Here is a 13,941-nt window from a genome sequence, read left to right on the forward strand (position 1 = left end):
AAGATGTCGCTCACATTGTACTTGTCTCGTGGGAGGTCGATCTTGTAGGCGTTGTTGTTGTAGCGTGCTAGCACCTTGAAGGGCCCGTCGGCTCGAGGTAGAAGTTTTGACTTGCGTTCGTTGGGGAAGCGGTCCTTGCGAAGATGTAGCCACACAAGATCTCCAATGTTGAATATCATGGGTTGCTTGTTGATGTTGAGCTTGGTCGTGAGTCGTTGTACTTGGCGCTCGATGGTGTGCCTTGTATCTTCATGCATCTTCTTGAGGTAGCTTGCTCGTGCTCTCGCATCGAGGTTTGTGCGCTCTTGTGGTGGAAGAGGTAGGATGTCCAATGGGGACAACGGGTTGAAGCCGTAGACGACCTCGAAGGGGGACTTGCCGGTCGAACGTCGTACGCGTAGGCGTACTCGGCAATGGGTAGACACTCCTCCCACTCCTTGATGTTCCTCTTGATCAACACGCGAAGTAGAGTGGAGAGTGTATGGTTCGTCACCTCCGTTTGGCCGTCGGTTTGAGGATGGTATGCCGACGAGAACAAGAGCTTGATTCCGAGCTTGGCGCATAGCGTCTTCCAAAAGTAACTCAAGAACTTGACATCGCGGTCCGAGACGATTGTCTTTGGTACTCCATGAAGTCGCAAGATTTCCCTACAAAAGAGATTGGCAACATGTGAAGCATCGTCTATCTTGTTGCATGGAATGAAATGTGCCATCTTAGAAAATTGGTCCACAACAACAAACACAGAATTCTTTCCATTTTGAGTTCTAGGCAAACCAAATACAAAATCCCTGCTAATGCACTACAAAAAAAAGACACATCCGTGACATTTTGGGCCGAACGAAATTTTTTTCTGTCATACATATGACACTTCTATGACGATAATTGTGACAGAACCTGGTATCATAGTCGATTTGGTGGGCTCCTACTTCTATGACAAAAAATCATGACAAAAAATGGGCTTTTCGTCCTGGGCGGGCCGGAGATGCAGCTGCATGACATTCTTTGGGCCGTCCATGATGGAAAAAACCGTGGTAGAAGCGAGGGGAGGAAAATTTCGGGGAGTTGCCAGTTACGGTGGGAGGTCGTACACGTACGCGCGTGTGTGCGAGGCGTTGGCTCTAACTGAACCCGAGCGAGGCGTTGGGCTCTAACTGAACCCGAGCGATTGCACTGCAGGCTACGCGTTACTAAACCCGAGCGATCGATCGATGGCTGTTAACTGAATCCGATGGAGCGATTCCTTCGCTACTGCTGCTAACTGAAGCCGATCGATTGGATGAATAGTGAGCATTGCGGGGGGGAGGGTTTGGATGAACAGTGAGCGGTGGCGTTGCCTCTGGATGAACAGGACCCCGTGGTGTGGAGGGCTGGATGAACAGTAGACGATGGAGGGTGGTCGTGGAGGGGTGGTTGAACAGGACCCCGTGGTGTGGAGGGCTGGATGAACAGTAGACAGTGGAGGGTGCCCGTGGAGGGGTGGTTGAACAGTAGCCGATGGAGTAGCGCGCGGTGGAGGCTGGATGAACATGAGCCCATGGAGGCTGGAGGAGGTCGACGGTAGCCCGTGGAGGCTGGAGGAGGTTGACGGTGGAGATGAACAGTATCCCGTGGAGTCCCGTTTTGCGGTAAGCCACACCCCTCCCGATGAACATGACCCCCGTTTCGACCGTAGGAGGTCCGTTTCGTCCGTTCTGCGGTACGCCACACCCCTCCCGATCAACAGGACCCCCGTTTCGACCGTAGGAGGTCTGTTTCGTCCGTTTTGTGGTACGCCACACCCCTCCGATCAACAGGACCCCCGTTTCGACCGTAGGAGGTCCGTTTCCTCCGTTTTGCGGTACGCCACACCCCTACCGATCAACAGGACCCCCGTTTCGACCGTAGGAGGTCCGTTTCCTCCGTTTTGCGGTACGCCAGACCCCTCCCGATGAATAGGATCCCGTTTCGAACGTGGCCGGTCGAACACAAGGCCGTTTCCTCCATTGTGCGGTACGCCAGGCCCCGTTTCCATCGCCTGTTCCGTCCAAGCCCTCCCGATGAACACGACCACGCATTCCGTTCCTACCCAGCCGATTGGCTCCCCATGAACACGACGACGACGCTGTTTCTCTGTTCTGACACAACCATGTACATGAGCCCTCGCCGTACGTATGCGTGAGTAGGCATTCGAGACCCCGCCCATATGTACACATACGTGGCCGTATTTTCTTTCTTGCACCCTGGCCGCTGTACGTACGTGTACATGCTATGTGCGCGCCTCTACTACGACACATGCGTGCCTCTACATCCACCAGTATATTTGTACATACACGTTCGCTACCAGAATGACAACGCTACGTACGCTTCGACCAGGTGGGTCCCGACTGTCAGGAACTTCCTTGCGTGCGAAAATGTAGCTGGTGGGTCCCAGCAGTCAGAGGGGCGAATCGTTCTTTTTTTTCCCGGACGCACTTCCTTTTCGTGCAAAGATGTAGCTGGTGGGTCCCAGCAGTCAGGGGGGCGAATCGTTTTTTTTTCGGACGCACTTCCTTGCGTGCGAAGATGTAGCTCGTGGGTCCCAGCAGTCAGGGGGGCGAATCATTTGTTTTTGCCCAGACGCACTTCCTTGCGTGCGAAGATGTAGCTGGTGGGTCCCAGCAGTCAGGGGGAAACGTTTTTTTTGCGAAATACGGTGGCCCGTCCGGTGGGTCCTGTTGGGGAACGTAGCAGAAATTCAAAATTTTCCTACGTGTCACCAAGATCTATCTATGGAGAAGCCAGCAACGAGGGAAGGAGAGTGCATCTACATACCCTTGTAGATTGCTAAGCGGAAGCGTTCAAGAGAACGGGGTTGAAGGAGTCGTACTCATCGTGATCCAAATCACCGGAGATCCTAGTGCCAAACGGACGGCACCTCCGCGTTCAACACACGTACAGCCCGGTGACGTCTCCCACGCCTTGATCCAGCAAGGAGAGAGGGAGAGGTTGAGGAAGACTCCATCCAGCAGCAGCACAACGGCGTGGTGGTGATGGAGGAGCGTGGCAATACTGCAGGGCTTCGCCAAGCACCGCGAGATATGAGGAGAAAGAGAGGGAGGGCTGCACCAACAGGCAGAGATCGAATCACGTGTTATGGGCAGCCCTAGGCCTCACTATATATAGGGGAGAGGGAGGAGGGTGCGCCCCCTCTAGGGTTCCCACCCTAGGGGGTGCGGCAACCCTAGATGGGAAAGGGGCGACGGCCAAAGGGAGGATTCCCTCCCCCCCAAGGCACCTAGGAGGTGCCTTCCCCTCCTAGGACTCTTCCTTAGGGTTCCCCCTTCACCCTAGGCGCATGGGCCATGAGGGAAGTGGCGCCCCAGCCCACTTTGGGCTGGATCCCTTCCCACTTCAGCCCATGGGACCCTCCGGGATAGGTGGCCCCACCCGGTGGGCCCCCGGGACCCTTCCGGTGGTCCCGGTACAATACCGATGACCCCGAAACTTGTCCCGATGGCCGAAACAGGACTTCCTATATATAAATCTTTATCTCCGGACCATTCCTGAACTCCTCGTGACGTCCGGGATCTCATCCAGGATCCGAACAACATTCGGTAACCACATACAAGCTTCCTTTATAACCCTAGCGTCATCGAACCTTAAGTGTGTAGACCCTACGGGTTCGGGAGACATGCAGACATGACCGAGACGTTCTCTGGTCAATAACCAACAGCGGGATCTGGATACCCATGTTGGCTCCCACATGTTCCACGATGATCTCATCGGATGAACCACGATGTCAAGGACTTAATCAATCCCGTATACAATTCCCTTTGTCTAGCGGTACGATACTTGCCCGAGATTCGATCGTCGGTATCCCGATACCTTGTTCAATCTCGTTACAGGCAAGTCTCTTTACTCGTTCCATAACACATCATCCCGTGATCAACCCCTTGGTCACATTGTGCACATTAAGATGATTTCCTACCGAGTGGGCCTAGAGATACCTCTCCGTTTACACGGAGTGACAAATCCCAGTCTCGATTCGTGCCAACCCAACAGACACTTTCGGAGATACCTGTAACGCACCTTTATAGCCACCCAGTTATGTTTTGACGTTTGGTACACCCAAAGCATTCCTACGGTATCCGGGAGTTGCACAATCTCATGGTCTAAGGAAAAGATACTTGACATTAGAAAAGCTTTAGCATACGAACTACACGATCTTTGTGCTAGGCTTAGGATTGGGTCTTGTCCATCACATCATTGTCCTAATGATGTGATCCCGTTATCAACGACATCCAATGTCCATAGCCAGGAAAACATGACTATCTATTGATCACAACGAGCTAGTCAACTAGAGGCTCACTAGGGACATATTGTGGTCTATGTACCCCTTGACTGACTCATGGCAAGGCACATTTCCGGTGCGGTACTCAGCATAGCATACTATAGAGCCTACGTCTGAAGCATAGGGGATGACCTTCGTCATTTCTCTCTTTTCTGCCGAGGTCGAGCTTTAAGTCTTAACTTCGTACCTTACAACTCAGGCAAGAACTCCTTCTTTGACTGATCCATCTTGAACACCTTCAAGATCATGTCAAGGTATGTGCTCATTTGAAAGTATTATTAAGCATTTTGATCTATCCTTATAGATCTCGATGCTCAATGTTCAAGTAGCTTAATCCAGGTTTTCTATTGAAAAAGAATTTTCAAATAACCCTATATGCTTTCCAGAAATTCTACATCATTTCTGATCAATAATATGTCAACAACATATACTCATCAGAAATTCTATAGTGCTCCCACTCACTTCTTTGGAAATACAAGTTTCTCATAAACTTTGTATAAACCCAAAATCTTTGATCATCTCATCAAAGCGCACATTCCAACTTTGAGATGCTTACTCCAGTCCATGGAAGGATCGCTGGAGCTAGCATACCTTTTAGCATCCTTAGGATCGACAAAAACTTTCTGATTGTATCACATACAACCTTTCCATACGAAGACTGGTAAGGAAACTCGTTTTGTCATCCATCTGCCAGATTTCATAAATGCAGCACATGAATCCGACGGACTTAAGCATCGCTACGGATGAGAAAATCTCATCGTAGTCAACTCCTTGAACTTGTGAAAAACTCTTTGCCACAAGTCGAGCTTCATAGACGGTGACATTACCATCCACGTCCGTCTTCTTCTTAAAGATCCATTTATCTCAATGGCTTGCCGATCATCGGGCAAGTCCACCAAAGTCCATGCTTTGTTCTGATACATGGATCCTATCTCGGATTTCATGGTTTCTAACCATTTGTCGGAATATGGGCCCACCATCGCTTCTCCATAGCTCGTAGGTTCATTGTTGTCTAGCAACATGACCTTCAAGACAGGATCACCGTACCACTCTGAAGTAGTACGCATCCTTGTCACCCTACGAGGTACGGTAGTGACTTGATCCGAAACTTCATGATCACTATCATAAGCTTCCACTTCAATTGGTGTAGGTGCCACAGGAACAACTTCCTGTGCCCTGATACACACTGGTTGAAGTGATGGTTCAATAACCATATCAAGTCTCCACCATCCTCCCACTCAACTCTTTCGAGAGAAACCTTTCCTCGAGAAAGGACCCGATTCAAGAAACAATCCATATTGCTTTCGGATCTGAATTAGGAGGTATACCCAACTATTTTGGGTGTCCTATGAAGATGCATTTTATCCGCTTTGGGTTCGAGCTTATCAACCTGAAACTTTTTTCACATAAGCGTCGCAGCCCCAAACTTTTAAGAAACGACAACTTAGGTTTCTCCAAACTGTGTCGTCTCAACGGAATTACGTGGTACCCTGTTAAAGTGAGTGCGGTTGTCTCTAATGCCTAACCCATGAACGATAGTGGTAATTCGATGAGAGACATCATGGTACGCACCATATCCAATAGGATGCAACTATGATGTTCGGACACACCATCACACTATGGTGTTCCAGGCGCTATTAATTGTGAAACAATTTCCACAATGTCTTAATTGCGTGCCAAAACTCGTAACTCAGATATTCATCTCTATGATCATATCATAGACATTTTATCCTCTTGTCACAATGATCTTCTACTTCACTCTGAAATTACTTGAACCATTCAATAATTCAGACTTGTGTTTCATCAAGTAAATATACTCAACATTTACTCGAATCATCTGTGAAGTAAGAACATAATGATATTCACTGCATGCCTCAGCACTCATTGGACTGCACACATCAAAATGTGTTGCTTCCAACAAGTTGCTATCTTGTTCCATTTTACTGAAAACGAGGCTTTTCAGTCATCTTGCCCATGTGGTATGATTTGCATATCTCAAGTGATTCAAAATCAAGTGAGTCCAAACGATCCATTTGCATGGAGTTTCTTCATGCGCATACACCAATAGACATGGTTCGCATGTCTCAAACTTTTCAAAAACGAGTGAGTCCAAAGATCCATCAACATGGAGCTTCTTCATGCGTTTTATACCAATATGACTTACATGGCAGTGCCACAAGCAAGTGGTACTATCATTACTATCTTATATCTTTTGGCATGAAAATGTGTATCACTATGATCGAGATTCAATAAACCATTCCTTTAGGTGCAAGACCATTGAAGGTGTTATTCAAATAAATAGAGTAACCATTATTCTCCTTAAATGAATAACTGTATTGCGATAGACATAATCCAATCATGTCTATGCTCAACGCAAACACCAAATGACAATTATTCAGGTTTAATACTAATCTTGATGGTAGGGAGAGCATGCGATGTTTGATCACATCAAACTTGGAAATACTTCCAACACATATCGACAGCTCACCTTTAGCTAGTCTCCGTTTATTCCGTAGCTCTTTTATTTCGAGTTACTAACACTTAGCAACTGCACCGGTATCTTAATATCCTGGTGCTACTAGGAGTACTAGTAAAGTACACATTAACATAATGTATATCCAATATACTTCTATCGACCTTGCCAGCCTTCTCATCTACCAAGTATCTAGGGTAATTCCGCTCCAGTGGTTGTTCCCCTTATTACAGAAGCACTTAGTCTCGGGTTTGGGTTCAACCTTGGGTTTCTTCACTAGAGCAGCAGCTGATTTGCCGTTTCATGAAGTATCCCTTCTTGCCCTTGCCCTTCTTGAAACTAGTGGTTTCACCAACCATCAATAATTGATGCTCCTTCTTGATTTCTACTTTCGCGGTGTCAAACATCGTGAATACATCAAGGATCATCATATCTATCCCTGATATGTTATAGTACATCACGAAGCTCTAGCAGCTTGGTGGCAATGACTTTAGAGAAACATCACTATCTCATCTGGAAGATCAACTCCAACTCGATTCAAGTGATTGTCGCACTCAGACAATCTGAGCACAAGCTCAACGATTGAGCTTTTCTCCCTTAGTTTGCAGGCTAAGAAAATCGTCGGAGGTCTCATACCTCTTGACGTGGGCACGAGCCTGAAATCCCAATTTCAGCCCTCGAAACATCTCATATGTTCCACGATGTTTCGAAAAACGTCTTTGGTGCCTCTACTTAAACCATTTAACTGAACTATCACGTAGTTATCAAAACGTGTATGTTCGATGTTCGCAACATCAACAAACGACATTTGGGGTTCAGCACACTGAGCGGTGCAGTAAGGACATAAGCTTTCTACTGATCGCATAATCGCTACTATCAACTTTCAACTATATTTTCTCTAGGAACATATCTAAACAGTGGAACTAAAGCGCGAGCTTACGACATAATTTGCAAAGATCTTTTGACTATGTTCAGGATAATTAAGTTCATCTTATGAATTCCCACTCAGATAGACATCCCTCTGGTCATCTAAGTGATTACATGATCCGAGTCAACTAGGCCGTGTCCGATCATCACGTGAGACGGACTAGTCATCATCGGTGAACATCTTCATGTTGATCGTATCTACTATATGACTCATGCTCGACCTTTCGGTCTCCATGTTCTGAGGCCATGTCTGTACATGCTAGGCTCGTCAAGTTAACCCTAAGTGTTTTCGCATGTGTAAATCTGTCTTACACCCGTTCTATGTGAACGTAAGAATCCATCACACCCGATCATCACTTGGTGCTTAGAAGCGACGAACTGTAGAAACGGTGCATAGTTAGGGGAGAACACTTCTTGAAATTGTTGTAAGGGATCATCTTATTTACTACCGTCGTTCTAAGTAAACAAGATGCATAAACATGATAAACATCACATGCAATCAAATAGTAGTGACATGATATGGCCAATATCATATAGCTCCATTGATCTCCATCTTCGGGGCTCCATGATCATCATCGTCACCGGCATGACACCATGATCTCCATCATCGTGTCTTCATGAAGTTGTCTCGCCAACTATTACTTCTACTACTATGGCTACCGGTTAGCAATAAAGTAAAGTAATTACATGGCATTGTTTAATGACACGCAGGTCATACAATAAATTAAGACAACTCCTATGGCTCCTGCCAGTTGTCATACTCATCGACATGCAAGTCGTGATTCCTATTACAAGAACATGATCAATCTCATACATCACATATCATTCATGACATTCTTCTTGGCCATATCACATCACATAGCATACCCTGCAAAAACAAGTTAGACGTCCTCTAATTGTTGTTTGCATGTTTTACGTGGCTGCTATGGGTTTCTAGCAAGAACGTTTCTTACCTACGCAAAACCACAACGTGACATGCCAATTGCTATTTACCCTTCATAAGGACCCTTTTCATCGAATCCGTTCCGACTAAAGTGGGAGAGACTGGCACCCGCTAGCCACCTTATGCACCAAGTGCATGTCAGTCGGTGGAACCTGTCTCACGTAAGAGTACGTGTAAGGTCGGTCCGGGCCGCTTCATCCCACAATACCGTCGAAAAAAGATTGGACTAGTAACGGTAAGCATATTGAACAACATCAACGCCCACAACTACTTTGTGTTCTACTCGTGCAAAGAATCTACGCAATAGACATAGCTCATGATGCCACTGTTGGGGAATGTAGCAGAAATTCAAAATTTTCCTACGTGTCACCAAGATCTATCTATGGAGAAGCCAGCAACGAGGGGAAGGAGAGTGCATCTACATACCCTCGTAGATCGCTAAGCGGAAGCGTTCAAGAGAACGGGGTTGAAGGAGTCGTACTCGTCGTGATCCAAATCACCGGAGATCCTAGTGCCGAACGGATGGCACCTCCGCGTTCAACACACGTACAACCCGGTGACGTCTCCCACGCCTTGATCCAGCAAGGAGAGAGGGAGAGGTTGAGGAAGACTCCATCCAGCAGCAGCACAACGGCGTGGTGGTGATGGAGGAGCGTGGCAATACTGCAGGGCTTCGCCAAGCACCGCGAGATATGAGGAGAAAGAGAGGGAGGGCTGCACCAACAGGCAGAGATCGAATCACGTGTTATGGGCAGCCCTAGGCCTCACTATATATAGGGGAGAGGGAGGAGGGTGCGCCCCCTCTAGGGTTCCCAACCTAGGGGGTGCGGCAGCCCTATATGGGAAAGGGGCGGCGGCCAAAGGGAGGATTCCCTCCCCCCCAAGGCACCTAGGAGGTGCCTTCCCCTCCTAGGACTCTTCCTTAGGGTTCCCCCTTCACCCTAGGCGCATGGGCCATGAGGGAAGTGGCGCCCCAGCCCACTTTGGGCTGGATCCCTTCCCACTTCAGCCCATGGGACCCTCCGGGATAGGTGGCCCCACCCGGTGGGCCCCCGGGACCCTTCTGGTGGTCCCGATACAATACCGATGACCCCGAAACTTGTCCCGATGGCCGAAACAGGACTTCCTATATATAAATCTTTACCTCCGGACCATTCCGGAACTCCTCGTGACGTCCGGGATCTCATCCGGGACTCCGAACAACATTCGGTAACCACATACAAGCTTCCTTTATAACCCTAGCGTCATCGAACCTTAAGTGTGTAGACCCTACGGGTTCGGGAGACATGCAGACATGACCGAGACGTTCTCTGGTCAATAACCAACAGCGGGATCTGGATACCCATGTTGGCTCCCACATGTTCCACGATGATCTCATCGGATGAACCACGATGTCAAGGACTTAATCAATCCCGTATACAATTCCCTTTGTCTAGCGGTACGATACTTGCCCGAGATTCGATCGTCGGTATCCCGATACCTTGTTCAATCTCGTTACAGGCAAGTCTCTTTACTCGTTCCATAACACATCATCCCGTGATCAACCCCTTGGTCACATTGTGCACATTATGATGATGTCCTACCGAGTGGGCCTAGAGATACCTCTCCGTTTACACGGAGTGACAAATCCCAGTCTCGATTCGTGCCAACCCAACAGACACTTTCGGAGATACCTGTAACGCACCTTTATAGCCACCCAGTTACGTTTTGACGTTTGGTACACCCAAAGCATTCCTACGGTATCCGGGAGTTGCACAATCTCATGGTCTAAGGAAAAGATACTTGACATTAGAAAAGCTTTAGCATACAAACTACACGATCTTTGTGCTAGGCTTAGGATTGGGTCTTGTCCATCACATCATTGTCCTAATGATGTGATCCCGTTATCAACGACATCCAATGTCCATAGCCAGGAAAACATGACTATCTATTGATCACAACGAGCTAGTCAACTAGAGGCTCACTAGGGACATGTTGTGGTCTATGTATTCACACGTGTATTACGATTTCCAGATAATACAGTTATAGCATGAATAAAAGACTATTATCATGAACAAAGAAATATAATAATAACACTTTTATTATTGCCTCTAGGGCATATTTCCAACAGGTCCCTGCTGTCAGGTGGAGGAATCATTATTTTGCGTGTAATAAGGAGGCACTTCCTTGCTGCGGCCGTGGACACAGCTGTCAGCCTCTCCACGTACAGTCCACGTCCGATGGAAGTCGTTCCTTGACCACGTTGACCATGCCGCGCCGAGAGCACCACGGCGGTGGATGACGGCGAGGCTTAGGAAGGGGACGACTCGGAGCCGGGGAAGACGCAGCAGTGGATGCCCACGCGAAGAGGAGTACGAGGGTTCACTGGTTCGGCTGCGGTGTGAGGCTTCTATCGCCGCAGAATAACAGGGGGTGTGGGTGAGTAGAGGGATGGCCTGGACAGCGGTGGGAGTAGTAGGGGGCGGTGAGGACTCCGCGGCATCACAGCCGGCCACGGGAGGCAGGAGCACGCGGCACGACCAACGCTGGTTTGGGCAGCTGGAGCAAGAAGACCAGAGGTTGAAGAAGCACTACGGCCGTTGGATGAACATCGTACGGTAACAGGAGCTAGAATCGTTCATATTGACTAAGTTGAGAAAGCTCTCCGTCCTCATCAACTTGGCAGGCCCACAAGTCAGCCTCCCACTATGCTGGGTTCCAGCTGGTAGGGGGAGTATTCATTTTTTTGTGCATAATAAGGAGGCACTTCCTTGCGTGCGAAGATAGCTGGTGGGTCCGACATGTCAGCTGGGGGCACGTTTTTTTTGCAAAATACAGAGGCCCTTCCGGTGGGTCCCAGATGTCAGGTGGAGGAATAATTATTTTGCGCATAATAAGGAGGCACTTCCTTGCTGCGGCCGTGGACCCAGCTGTTAGCCTCTCCACGTACAGTCCATGTCCGATGGAAGCCGTTCCTTGACCATGTTGACCACGCCGCGCCGAGAGCACCAGGGCGGTGGACGACGGCGAGGCCTAGGAAGGGAACGACACGGAGGTAGGGAAGACTCGGCAGTTGTTTCCCACGCGGAGGGGAGTATGACTGTACGAGGGTTTACTGGTTCGTCTGCCCTCGCCGGAGAATAATAGCAGGTGTGGCCGTATGGGTGAGTAGAGGGATGGCTAGGCCAGCGATGGGAGTATGGTGGGGCGGTGAGGCCTGCGCGGCAGCACAGCCGGCCGCGGGGAGGAGGGAGCAGGCAGTCCCGCCGGCGCTTGTTTGAGCGGCTGGAGCAGGAAGAGCAGAGATTGAAGAAGCACGACGGCCGTTGGATGGACATCGTACGGTCACTGGAGCTAGAATCGTTCATATTGACTAAGTTGACAAAGCCCTCTGTCCCCGTCAACTTAGTAGGCCCACAAGTCAGCCTCCCACCATGGTGGGTCCCAGCTAGCAGGGGGAGTATTCATTTTTCTGTGTGTAATAAGGAGGCACTTCCGGTGGGTCCGAGCTGACAGCGGGGGGAACGTTTTTTCACGAAATACGGTGGTCCGTCCGGTGGGTCCCAGTAGTCAGGAGCAATCGTTTTTTTCGTGAAATACGGTGGCCCGTCCGGTGGGTCACAGCAGTCAGGGGGGAAACGTTTTTTCCGCGAAATACTGGTGGCCCGTCCGGTGGGTCCCTGCTGTCAAGTGGAGGAATAATTATTTTGCACGTAATAAGGCGGCACTTCCTTGCGGCTGCCGTGGACCCAGCTATCAGCCTCTCCACGTACAGTACTCTTTCGATGGAAGTCGGTCGTTGACCACATTGACCACGCCGCGCTGAGAGCACCAGGGTGATGGACGACGGCGAGGCCTAGGAAGGGGACGACGCGAAGCCGGGGAAGATGCGGCAGTGGATTCCCACACGGAGAGGAGTACGAGGGTTCACTGGTTCGGCTGCGGTATGAGGCTGCCGTCGCCGCAGAATAATAGGGGGAGTGGGTGAGTGGAGGGATGGCCTGGCCAGCGGTGGGAGTAGTATGGGGACGGTGAGGCCTCCGCAGCAGCACAGCCGGCCACGGGAGGCAGGAGCATGCGGCACGACCGGCGCTGCTTTGGGCGGCTGGGGCAAGAAGACCAGAGGTTGAAGAAGCACTACGGCCGTTGGATGGACATCATTGACCACGCCGCGCCGAGAGCACCATGGCGGTGGACGACGGCGAGGCCTATGAAGGGAACGACACGGAGCCGGCGAAGACACGGCAGTGGCTGCCCATGTGGTGGAGAGTATGAGGGTTGACTGGTTCGGCTGCCGTCGCCGGAAAATAACAGGAGGTGTGGGTGAGTAGAGGGATAGATAGGCCAGGGATGCAAGTATGATGGGGCCGTGAGGCCTGCCCGACAACATTGTCGGCCACGGGACGCGGGAGCAGGCGGTTCTGACGGTGCTGGTTTGGGTGGCTGGGGCTGGAAGATCAGAGACTGAAGAAGCACGATTGCCATTAGATTGACATCTAACGGTCTGACGCTGGTAGAGTCGATTGTTGACTAAGTTTCTTTTTTAAGAAACCTTGTGTACGCATGAACTTAGTAGGCCCACAAGTCAGCTTCCAAATCTGTGGCAGACAACATAAAGCCCATTTGCTATTTTTTTCTAATTTGCAGCCCATTTGCTATTTTTTATAATTTGCAGCCCATTTGCTAATTCTTAAGTAATTTGTTACAGCCCATTTTCTGCCCAGGACCACGGTCAAAAAGTTCAACCTTATTTTGCATATTTTGGTGGAGTCCAAACTGTTGTAATCCCGAAATGATAAACATTTTTTAAGAACTTATTGATTTGCCAAAAAAATCGTTTTGTTTTTCTAAGCAAATAAGACGTGGGACAATTGAGTTGGTTTAAGGGAAAACCAGTGGTAAAAAATCAGCGCTGGGTGGGAAAAAACAACAAAAATAAGGATGTAAATTTGAAAAGGGAATTTATGTGTTTTCAATATAATGATACGTGTATATGAACTAGTAAAACAATAGGTAGAGATTAGAAAACGGATGTAGGACATGCGTTTCAACAGGAAAATAGAACTGGGCTGTGTGTTTGATTCAGTAAAAAAACTGTCTGCGGATGTTGTAAGACAAAATATAACTAATGCTGGCGGGCCAGAGGCCAGTAGATACCTGCTAGATCTTTGTGCCCTGTTGTCGTCATGGGCTGGGCCTGTTAAAAACAAAACCAACCCTGGGCAGTCTACAGCCCAGTTGAAACTTGCTCGACCTGAAAAAACAATATACGTGCTCAATAAACGAGAGAATTCTGCAAGCACAGACTGA

This window comes from Triticum dicoccoides, chromosome 5B, assembly GCF_002162155.2.
Source record: "Triticum dicoccoides isolate Atlit2015 ecotype Zavitan chromosome 5B, WEW_v2.0, whole genome shotgun sequence".
NCBI classification, from domain to species: Eukaryota; Viridiplantae; Streptophyta; class Magnoliopsida; order Poales; family Poaceae; genus Triticum; species Triticum dicoccoides.